At 43.9% G+C, this 11,828-nt stretch overlaps 1 long non-coding RNA gene across 1 annotated transcript in view; it reads right to left on the minus strand.

The window, feature by feature from the left end:
• Positions 1 to 11,465, minus strand: part of LOC119977899 — a 44,216-nt gene extending 32,751 nt beyond the window's left edge. The window contains exons 1-2 of the long non-coding RNA XR_005463317.1: positions 11,266 to 11,465; positions 3,619 to 3,673 (exon numbers count right to left, since the gene is read on the minus strand). This is a non-coding gene — a long non-coding RNA (uncharacterized LOC119977899). The remainder of the gene's footprint in view (positions 1 to 3,618; positions 3,674 to 11,265) is intronic.
• Between the last annotated feature and the right edge of the window lie 363 nt (positions 11,466 to 11,828).

Below are 11,828 nucleotides of genomic sequence, written 5' to 3' on the forward strand. Positions count from 1 at the left end.
TCTGGCCCCTCGAGCCTGCTCCGCCATTCAATTAGATCATGGCTGATCTTTTGTGGACTCAGCTCCACTTTCCGGCCCGAACACCATAACCCTTAATCCCTTTATTCTTCAAAAAACTATCTATCTTTACCTTAAAAACATGTAATGAAGGAGCCTCAACTGCTTCACTGGGCAAGGAATTCCATAGATTCACAACCCTTTGGGTGAAGAAGTTCCTCCTAAATTCAGTCCTAAATCTACTTCCCCTTATTTTGAGGCTATGTCCCCTAGTTCTGCTGTCACTCGCCAGTGGAAACAACCTGCCCGCATCTATCCTATCTATTCCCTTCATAATTTTAAATGTTTCTATAAGATCCCCCCTCATCCTTCTAAATTCCAACGAGTACAGTCCCAGTCTACTCAACCTCTCCTCATAATCCAACCCCTTCAGCTCTGGGATTAACCTAGTGAATCTCCTCTGCACACCCTCCAGCGCCAGTACGTCCTTTCTCAAGTAAGGAGACCAAAACTGAACACAATACTCCAGGTGTGGCCACACTAACACCTTATACAATTGCAACATAACCTCCCTAGTCTTAAACTCCATCCCTCTAGCAATGAAGGACAAAATTCCATTTGCCTTCTTAATCACCTGTTGCACTTGTAAACCAACCTTCTGTGACTCATGCACTAGCACACCCAAGTCTCTCTGAACAGCGGCATGCTTTAATATTTTATTGTTTAAATAATAATCCCGTTTGCTGTTATTCCTACCAAAATGGATAACCTCACATTTGTCAACATTGTATTCCATCTGCCAGACCCGAGCCCATTCACTTAACCTATCCAAATCCCTCTGCAGACTTCCAGTATCCTCTGCACTTTTCGCTTTACCACTCATCTTAGTGTCATCTGCAAACTTGGACACATTGCCCTTGGTCCCCAACTCCAAATCATCTATGTAAATTGTGAACAATTGTGGGCCCAACACGGATCCCTGAGGGACACCACTAGCTACTGATTGCCAACCAGAGAAACACCCATTTATCCCAACTCTTTGCTTTCTATTAATTAACCAATCCTCTATCCATGCTACTACTTTACCCTTAATGCCATGCATCTTTATCTTATGCAGCAATCTTTTGTGTGGCACCTTGTCAAAGGCTTTCTGGAAATCCAGATATACCACATCCATCAGCTCCCCGTTATCTACTGCACTGGTAATGTCCTCAAAAAATTCCACTAAATTAGTTAGGCATGACCTGCCTTTTACGAACCCATGCTGCGTCTGCCCAATGGGACAATTTCTATCCAGATGCCTCGCAATTTCTTCCTTGATGATAGATTCCAGCATCTTCCCTACTACCAAAGTCAAGCTCACTGGCCTATAATTTCCTGCTTTCTGCCTACCTCCTTTTTTAAACAGTGGCGCCACGTTTGCTAATTTCCAATCCACCGGGACCACTCCAGAGTCTAGTGAATTTTGGTAAATCATCACTAGTGCATCTGCAATTTCCCTAGCCATCTCTTTTAGCACTCTGGGATGCATTCCATCAGGGCCAGGAGACTTGTCTACCTTTAGCCCCATTAGCTTGCCCATCACTCCCTCCTTAGTGATAACAATCCTCTCTAGGTCCTCACCTGTCATAGCCTCATTTCTATCAGTCGCTGGCATGTTATTTGTGTCTTCCACTGTGAAGACCGACACAAAAAACCTGTTCAGTTCCTCAGCCATTTCCTCATCTCCCATTATTAAAACTCCCTTCTCATCCTCTAAAGGACCAATATTTTCCTTAGCCACTCTTTTTTGTCTTATATATTTGTAAAAACTTTTACTGTCTGTTTTTATATTCTGAGCAAGTTTACTCTCATACTCTATCTTGCTCTTCTTTATAGCTTTTTTAGTAGCTTTCTGTTGCCCCCTAAAGATTTCCCAGTCCTCTAATCTCCCAGCAATCTTTGCCACTTTATATGCTTTTTCCTTCAATTTGATACTCTCCCTTATTTCCTTAGATATCCACGGTCGATTTTCCCTCTTTCTTCTGTCCTTCCTTTTTGTTGGTATAAACCTTTGCTGAGCACTGTGAAAAATCGCTTGGAAGGTTCTCCACTGTTCCTCAACTGTTCCACCATAAAGTCTTAGCTCCCAGTCTACCTTAGCTAGTTCTTCTCTCATCCCCTTGTAATCTCCTTTGTTTAAACACAAAACACTAGTATTTGATTTTACTTTCTCACCCTCCATCTGTATTTTAAATTCCACCATATTGAGATCGCTCCTTCCGAGAGGATCCCTAACTATGAGATCATGAATCAATCCTGTCTCATTACACAGGACAAGATCTAGGACCGCTTGTTCCCTCGTAGGTTCCTCGTAGGTATGTGGAGACAGTGAGAAGAGGGTAGATTCTGGCAGCATTGGAAGACATTTGTGGGAGAGGTGGAGTGAATGAATGTTAAGCAGTGAGTCCTGAGTGCCGGGAAATAGTGTTGGGTGAATAATGGAGATGTGGTACATTAAACACTATTGGTGTGGTGGGCATGAGATGCACTCAGTCGCATTCAGTCAGCTTGACCACCCATGTTATTGCATTGTTCCTGCTCTGCTGCCATGTGCATGGAGCCCGATTCATCTTCTGCATGACTTGCTCCTATTCCCTCTTCAGGCTTTTTCATGGGACAGTCTTTCCCACCCCCGAAAACATTGTCTCCCTCTTGGTCTCTAACTCAATTAGCAAAGTCTCCAGTGCTGGGAGTCCTCCCCCTTTCTTGCTGAGACATAATGTCAATCTTGCAACATGATATTTCATCAGCCAAGAATACAGGTTCCACATTTTTGACCCAGTGACAGTGAATCAACAGTTTAACAGTTCCAAGTCAGGATGGTGTGAGTGACTTGGAGGGGAACTTGCAGGTGATGGTGTTCTCATACATCTGCTGCCCTTGTACTTCTAGGCGGTAGAGGTCTTGGGCGGGATTCTCTAAAAATGGGGCTATGTCCCCACACCGGTGGGAAAACCCACGCCAACGACGCCGGCGTCAATAGCCCCCGAAAGCGAGGCATTCTCTCCTTTCTAGGGAGCTAGGTTGCCGCCGGAGTCGGCCCCGCTGCTCCAACCGACGGGGAACGGCCCGCATGAGTCCGCGCATGCCCGGAATGGCCGGCGTATTTCTGCACATGCGCGGGGGTTCCTTTCTCCACACTGGCCCCCGGGCAATATGGCGGAGCCCTGAAGGGACCCGGCGCAGAGGAAAGAAGACCCCCACGGAACCAGCCCGCTCGCTGTTCGGTAGGCCCTGATCGTGGGCCAGGCCACCGTGGGGACCCTCCCCCAGGGTCGGATCCCCCTGCCCACCTCACCCCCAGGACATTCCCTGCACACATACCTGCCAGGTCCCGCCATGTGTGAGATGAGTAATCCACGCCGCGGGACTGGGAAAAACTTGTCGGCCACTCGGCCCACCGGGGCCCGGTGAATCGCCAGGGGGGCCGCTGTCAACGGAGAATCCTGCCCCATGTGTTTGCCTGGTGCAGTTGAAGGACCCATGCTAAGTTGCTGCAGTGCATCAGTCAAATTGAATTTTAAACAAGAAAATGATTGCAGAAAATGTGAGAGCAGGTTACGGGTATAACACACTTACATTAAAAATTTCCCAATCTTTTCTGCAGGCTCGGTCGAATCTGCCCAGGTTCCAACTGAAATTGAAGCAGAAATTGAATTGGATATGTGTGCTGTTGACATGGGTGAAATGTTGATCCTTTGTCGTGGTGAAACTTTATCAGTGTCATTAGCCAGGTTATAATCCCTAGACTCAGGTGCAAAGGAATCAACTTGCTGGTAAATGCAACTGAAGCAATTTTTCATTCCAAGAGGCTTAACTGTAAACTTGTACAGCTCTGGCAGAGTAGAAGAAAAGTGAGCACGACTTAGTGCCACCTACCAATAACTTTTTGTCATAATTAGAATAATCGGATACATGTCTCCCCTGAGTCTGTCAAAGAGCTTCCGTGTGTGAGGTGTAGGGCAGCCTTCAGTTCTGTCAGGGCAGCTAGTTTCCTGTAAACTACACAAGAGCCATGTGGTCCTGTCCTAAGGGACCAAGACCAGTGGGTCAGACAAATTACTCCATGATTTAGCATCTCCTACACCTCAAGGTTTGTGTTTTCAAACACTGTGTGGCACTGCATTTACATTCCATTTTAGCTTAACTGGCAGCATACTTATAATTGAGTGATAAGACTGAGTTCAAGCACCTCTATGAATTTGAACAAATAATTGAGCTGCCATTCAATATTCAACTTCCCACCAACTGCAGAATAAAATTGTGTACTTAGAAAAGAGGTGGTTGAATAGTAAGAACTCTGCTTACAGCCATTGTATGAGCGACATCAAAAATATTACAATAATATTCAATGTACCATACATGTATGTGAAAGGATTTGCTGCTATTAAAAAAAGGGGGGAGTGGTATTGTCGCTGGACTAGTAATCCAGAGATCCAGGGTAATGCTCTGGGGTCCTGGGTTCAAATCCCACCATGGCAGATGGTGAAATTCTGAATTCAATAAAAAGTCTGCAATTGAAAATTCAATGATGACCATGAAACCATTGTCAATTGGCGCAAAAATGTATCTGGTTCACAAATACTCTTTTGGGAATGAAATCTGCCAACTTTACCTTGTCTGCATGTGACTCCAGATCCACAACAATGCGGTTGACTCTTAAATGCCCTCAGGATTGGGCGATAAATGTTGGCCCAGCCAGCAACACCCACATCCCATGAATAGATATTTTAAAAGCAACATTTTGATGTGTGCATTTTTTGTCCAGATAACTGCAAACGATATTGACCTTCAATAAAAACACCACTCCAAGTATTATCACAGTGCTGGAGGTATTATGAATGTACCTGCCCTGCTCCAAAATTTAAGCATCAGCATCATTTATTTCTAAGTGTGTTGACAAGCACTTCAAAATAAGTATACAATGTAAATAGCCAAAGCAAATTCAGTTAATCAAGAGATAGTGACTGATGTAAACATAAAATAGCCCAGATCTTCCAGTCTCCAGATCTTCCGAGGCTGGATGTATGAGCCAATATTTAATTTGATGATATGAGAACTAGCAAGCGTCAACCCAATCACTTTCTCTAGGTACTCAGTCAATTTGCTGAAGTACGCAACAAAGAAAGAAATGGAAGGATTCCAAAATCTTTTAGCACATTGTCTAATATTGCATCCTGTAGGTCAACTGGTAGAAGTACATTTCAGAGGTCTGTGCATGCAGTTATCCAGCCCTGTTGTTTTAAAATGCAATTCCTTCTGCAACTTCGTGCAGGAGAACTGAAAACTGCAACAGTTGTCCATTGAGCTCTTTCATTTAAGAATGGTTGCCAGCCAAAGTCAATGATCCCCTGGCCACATTTTCCAACTTTGAGTGGTATCAGGAATTGGTTCAGTTTGGAGAAAGACGTATGATTTGTGTCTCCTCACCTCATGCAATTCTATCAGATCATGGGCGAGATTCAATGGCCTCATCACACGTGACTTGATGTTGGTACGAGGCTGGGAATCCCGCGAAATTCGCAAACCCTCGCAACATCTCAAGAAATTCATCCGAACCTCGCAAGATGTCATGACCTGGATCTCGTCCAGCAAGGGTGAGCCATTAGGCTCATTTAAATATGCATATGTCAGATTTTCCCAGTGCCTGGGACCTAACGGCCTTGCCTGGTTAGTACACAAAATGTGGACTAGGCGTAACGGTACCAGGGAAGATGGGGGAAGGATCTCCCAGGCCTTTGGACAACCTTGGGTGGCTGGGTTCAGAATAGGGTGGCGCCCTGGCACTTTAATTGGTACCTGGGCCCTTTGGCACTGTCACCCTGGCACTGTCAGGCGCACTGCCAGGGTGATAGGATGACAGTGTCAGGGTGCCCGAGTGCTAGGCGTCAAGGCCTGAGGGAGGCTATGCCCATGAAAGGCAGGGTGAGGGGGTATGAAGGGTTGGGGGGGTGAAGGATGGGTATGATGTAGTCTCATAAAGGTTGGGGGGTGGAGGATATGATACTACTGGCACTGAGTGACTGGTTTGATTGATTAGCCCTTTAAAATCAATCACCAGACTTCCAGTACTGTATTCTGTTGTTCATTGTTTAACATTGCTCCACGTTGTTTGTATTATTAATCTTCTGTTATGGCATGAGGCATAATGGAATTCCATGTCTTATTCAAGTTGTTAAACTTGTTTTGTGCTGTTCTGTATCTCATACATTAAATGTATTAATTTTTAGATCATACAGAGTGCAGAAGTTGCCATTTGAACTGAGAATAAGTTTTAAAATATTGCAAGCAAGCATGGATCATAACTAGTCTTAAATACTCTGAATCTGCCTTTAAATCTGCCACACAATAAGAATTTAGATGGAATATTCTATCACCTTGGAGCAAACTTGGGGGGCCTCTGCCTACCCTTCTCCCTCCAATATAAAGGGTGACGAGTTGATCACTGGGTTGCTGGGAAGCAGGGGCTTCAGTCTGAATTAGGTGGACAGCAGTATAATAGGAACCCCTCCACTTGTGTGAATATCACAAAACATGCGAGTCCATTGCCACCATCCTACTTATCAAACCGAGGACAGTATAATAGGGAAGATACAAGTGTATTAAGCGACTGTGGAATTTGTAAGGGACAGCGATTTGGCGTTGATATTCTTGGATACAGGAAGCATTCCCTGCTTAATTAGATTTTCAAAATATGCAGCTATTCTTAATAATTGATTCCAACATTTTTCCAACGTTAGATGCTCGGGCAACACGGTAGCATTGTGGATTGCACAATCGCTTCACAGCTCCAGGGTCCCAGGTTCGATTCCGGCTTGGGTCACTGTCTGTGCGGAGTCTGCACATCCTCCCCGTATGTGCGTGGGTTTCCTCCGGGTGCTCCGGTTTCCTCCCACAGTCCAAAGATGTGCAGGTTAGGTGGATTGGCCGTGATAAATTGCCCTTAGTGTCCAAAATTGCCCTTAGTGTTGGGTGGGGTTACTGGGTTATGGGGATAGGGTGGAGGTGTTAACCTTGGGTAGGGTGCTCTTTCCAGGAGCCGGTGCAGACTCGATGGGCCAAATGGCCTCCTTCTGCACTGTAAATTCTATGTAATTCTATGTAATTCATCAGTTATAGTTAATGACTTTTTGCCACCCTTCCTTTTGAATCAGAGTGTCACATTGGCAGTTTTATAATCTTCCGGTACATCTCCAGAATCAAAGGATTTTTGGAAAATTACAGCCAATACATCCACAATCTCTGTAGCTACTTCTTTTAGGATCCTAGGATGCAAGCCATTAGGGCTAGGGGACTTATCTGTCTTTAACGCCATTGGATTGTCTAATATTACTTCTCTAGTGATAGTGATAGTATTTAATTCCTCCCCAATATTCTTTTGTATTATTGGGATAAGTGGATCTGCCTTAACTAACCGTAGCCAGAGAATCATTGTGATGGCTTCTCATCCCACTCTCTCTCTCCCAGCTACCTCTGGACTTCCTCAAGAATCTATCCTTCGGCCCTTCTATTTCTCATCCACATACTACCTCCAAGCACTATCATCTGAAAATACAGTGCTATCCACTGTGCTATTGTGCTGCCCAGACTGTTCTACTATCTTTGATTAGTCACACAACACCCAATATTAGATGAACAGAAATGCCAACTAAATAATGAGAAGACTGCAGCTATTGTCTTTGGGACCTCACAACAAACTCCATTCCCATTCTGAAAAAAAAGTCGCTGACCTGAAACATTAATCTTGTTCCTCTCTCCACAGAATCTGTGAAACCTGATGAATATTTCTTGAATTTTCTACCTTTATTGCATTCCCTGTCTACCATTTCCATCCCCGTTAACTGCCTTAAGCTGATCAAGATCATTGCCAACCATTAAGTTGTATTTGATTCTGAAATAAATTTCCAACCATATACATGCACCGAGTAAGCAGCCCACCTGCCTACTTCCACCTCTGTAATATTGTTCAAATCCACTGCTGTTTCAACTCATCTACTGCTGAAATTACAGTCTTGTTACTTATATTCCAATGACTATTCCGATGCACTCCTGGCTGGCCTCCCTCTGGCACCCAACATAGAGCTCATTGAAAACTCTGCTGTCCATATCTTCATTTACTCCAAATCTCATCCACTCATCAGCTCACATTGCTGCCCTTCATTGGCTCTTCATCTGACACTGCCTCAATTTTATAATCCTCATCTTTATTTTCAAATCCCTCCATGGCCCTGTCTCTGTAAATTTCCTCTAACCATACAAGCCTTTGACATCTCTTTGGGGAGGCGGTGGCATAGTGGTATTGACACTGGACTACTAATCCATAGATCTAGAGCACTCTGGGGTCCCAGGTTCAAATCCTCCACTGCAGATGGTGAAATTTGAATTCAATAAAAATCTGGAATTTAAAGTCTAATGATGATCATGGAACCATTGTCAATTGTCGTAAAAATGCATTTGGTTCACTAATGTCCTTTAGGGAAGGGAATCTGCTGTCCTTACATGCCTACATGTCACTCCAGACAAAGAGCAATGTGGTTGGCTCTTAACTGCCCCTCAAGGGCAATTAGGGATGGGCAATAAATGTTAGCACATCCTGCAAAGCCCACGTCCCATGGAAGAATTTTTATAAACCACCTCCAATTCCGGCCTCATGCAGATCTCGGAATTTAATCATTTTTCCATTACCTCGGCCCTAACCTCTCTAAACCTCTTCTCCTCTCTACCTCTCTTTTTTAAGACGTTCCTTAAAACCTATTTGTGTGGTCAAATTTTTGGTCATCAATCCTGATATCTGCTTATGTAGCCCATGTCAAAAAATATTTTCCCCATAGCATTCATTAACCATTCTGGTGTACTTTATTAAGTTTAAATCAAAAAATATATTTTTAAAATTCTTTCATGGGAGATGAACATTTCTGGCAAGGCCAGCATTTGTTACCTATCCCTAATTGCTCTTGAAAAAGTGATGATGCATAGAGCCCACATGACGGTGACGAGGACAAGCAGGTTCTTTGCAGAGGTGGAAGACAGGTGTGGTGGTGTGCAGGGGACCCTGCCAATCATATCCACATGTTCTAGGCTTGTCCATGACTGACGGAGTTCCGGCAGGGGTTCTCGGATGTTATGTCCGAGGTTCTGGGTGTGGGGGTGGCCTCAAGTCCAGAGGTGACGATACTTGATGTGTTGGAAGATCCGAGAATCCAGGTGGAGAGAGAGGCCCAATAAGGAGGTAACAATGGGGGAGGTGGGATGTGGTGGGGTGTTGGTATTCGGGGAGGTTGGGGATTTGTGGTTGTCTGTTTTGGCCTTCTGATATTTTGTGTATATTTCTAAAGAGCCTTGAAGAAAAATATTTTTTTTTAAAAGAGAAAGTGATGGTGAACCACTTTCTTGAAATGCTGCACTACTTCCGGTGTAGGTACATCTGCGGTACTGTTAGGAAAGCAACTGTAGGTTTTTGCCCCGTGATAGTGAAGAAAGTGGTATCATTCAGTTTTCCAAAGGCTAGCAGGTGTTCCAATGCTTCTGCTGCCCTTGTCCTCTTGGTGTAGATGTTACAGGTCTGGAAGGTGCTGTTGAAGGAGCCTTGGAGAGTTGCTGCAGTGCATCCTGTAAATTGTACACATTGCTGCCACTGTGCACCAGTGGTGGAGGGAATTAATGTCTAAGATTGTGTATGGGTGCCAGTCAATGAACTACTATGCCAAGGGTGATGTTGAGCATCTTGAGTATTGTTAGAGCCATAGTCATTCAGAAAAGTCGAGTGTATTCTATTAGACTCCTGACTTGTGCCTTGCAGGTGGTGGAAACGCTTCAGGGAGGCAGGTGGTGAGTTACTCTTCACATAATTTCCAGTCTCTGACCTGCTCTTGCAGCCTTATTCAGTTTTTGGTCAATGGTAACCCCCAGGATGTTGATGGTGGAGAATTGTGCAATGGTATTAAGGGGGATGGCTAGATTCTCTCTTGTTGGAGATGGCCATTGCCTGGCATTTATGAGGCATTAATATTACTTGCCACTTTTCAGTCCGAGCCTGAATATTGACCAGGTCATGCTGCATAAGAGTACAGATTGCTTCAATATTTGAGAAGTTTCAAATGGTCCTGAACATTGTGCAATCATCAATGAGCATTCACTTCTGACCTTATGATGGCAGGGACGTTATTAATGAAGCAGCTGAAGGATTGAGGAACTTGTGCAGTGCTGTCCAGAGTCAGATTATTTTTTCCGCTGAATTCAAGGCTGCTTGATACTACACTCTGTCAAATGTTGCCTTGATGTCAGGAGCAGACATCCCCACATCACCACTTGAATTTAGCTGATTTGTCCATGTTTGCACATAGGTTGTTATGAGACCAGGAGCCGAGTGGCATGAGTATTAATAAACATGTTATTAATGTGTACATGCTGCTTGATGGCACAATCAATACCACATTCCATCACTTTGCTGATGATGGAGAGTAGACTCAAGGGGGACTACTTGACTGCATTGGATTTTTCCTGCTTTTTGTGGGGGGACATATCTGAGCAATTTTCCACATTGTCAAGTAGATTCCAGTGTTGAAGCTGTACTGAAACAGGAAGTATACTGCCAGTTGAAGGGTGATGGTGATGATGACTTTCTATCCTGATAGCCACAAGATCTAGTTCACAGCATTAGAGTCTGCTTGGATGTTTCAAGGATTCCTAAGCAACCATCCCTATTTCTATAGCATCCACACTAGTCTTTCAAGACTGTAAGGTTGCCATTTCTCCAGACTTCTGCATGCCAGTTTTAATTAAAGGTATTAGCAAATACATGTCTATTCTACTGTAGCTTTGAATTGCTAGACTTGAATTCAATAATCGGCACTGTAGGGATTCTAGGATTGAAGAATATGTAATACAATGGGAGGAATGAGTAAATTGACCACATATACTCGAGGTATAAGGCCTCGTCTGGAGCCATGTGGACATTTGTGTAGCTTATTCCTACTGAGTGTTGGAGGGAAGGGTAGAAATGATGCTCATCATCTAACATTTTCTTCGGGGAGGTACACTTTTCAAAATCCCATGTAATCTACTCCTTGCTCTATTCTGATTTTTTTTATGTTGTCCTGAATTTCTGTCAGTTCCCTCTCATTATTTGGTCCGTTCCATTTCTAACGCGATTCACTAGGAAATATCTCGGGATCCTGCCAGCCCTCCAGAGAACAGGCTGGAATTCCTGAGGAAAATGTCACTTACCAGTAATCGCCCTTTTGGACTGTCTTCGGGGATTTTTACTGGTGGATGATCACTTCAAAGCTGCAGGTTCCGCAGAGACGGTCATTATGCTTAACACAGATTTAATTTTACAGTGAGGGTTATCCTGCTCATTCTTTCCGCTTACCAACTAATGTGGAGTAGATCAATCAGTAAAAAAAACTGTAGCCAATCAAGGCTGTACAAAGTCAGACATGCATTGTTTCTGCTAGGAATTGGAAAAACAAATAAGAGGTCTGTTTCTCTGGCGCTAACAGCGTTCCACTTCACTCGCATGTCAAGATAGTATAATTATTGGGGCTAATGTATTATTATCTTGGATAATTACAAAACAAACAGAATCTCAGCCCAGAGACATCAATGGTTCGGTAACCCAAAGCTTGGAGACTTTCAATTTCCCCTCCATGCTGTTTGCTGTACCACACACCTGGATGGCTGAATTGTATAAATAGGCGGCACATTGAACTCATGGACATTACTGTATCATCTCGAAATAATGTCACGCAACAAGCGTTTACATACATCTGCTGTGCCCTGGTCTATAT

Source organism: Scyliorhinus canicula, chromosome 1 (genome assembly GCF_902713615.1).
Source record: "Scyliorhinus canicula chromosome 1, sScyCan1.1, whole genome shotgun sequence".
Classification (NCBI taxonomy): Eukaryota; Metazoa; Chordata; class Chondrichthyes; order Carcharhiniformes; family Scyliorhinidae; genus Scyliorhinus; species Scyliorhinus canicula.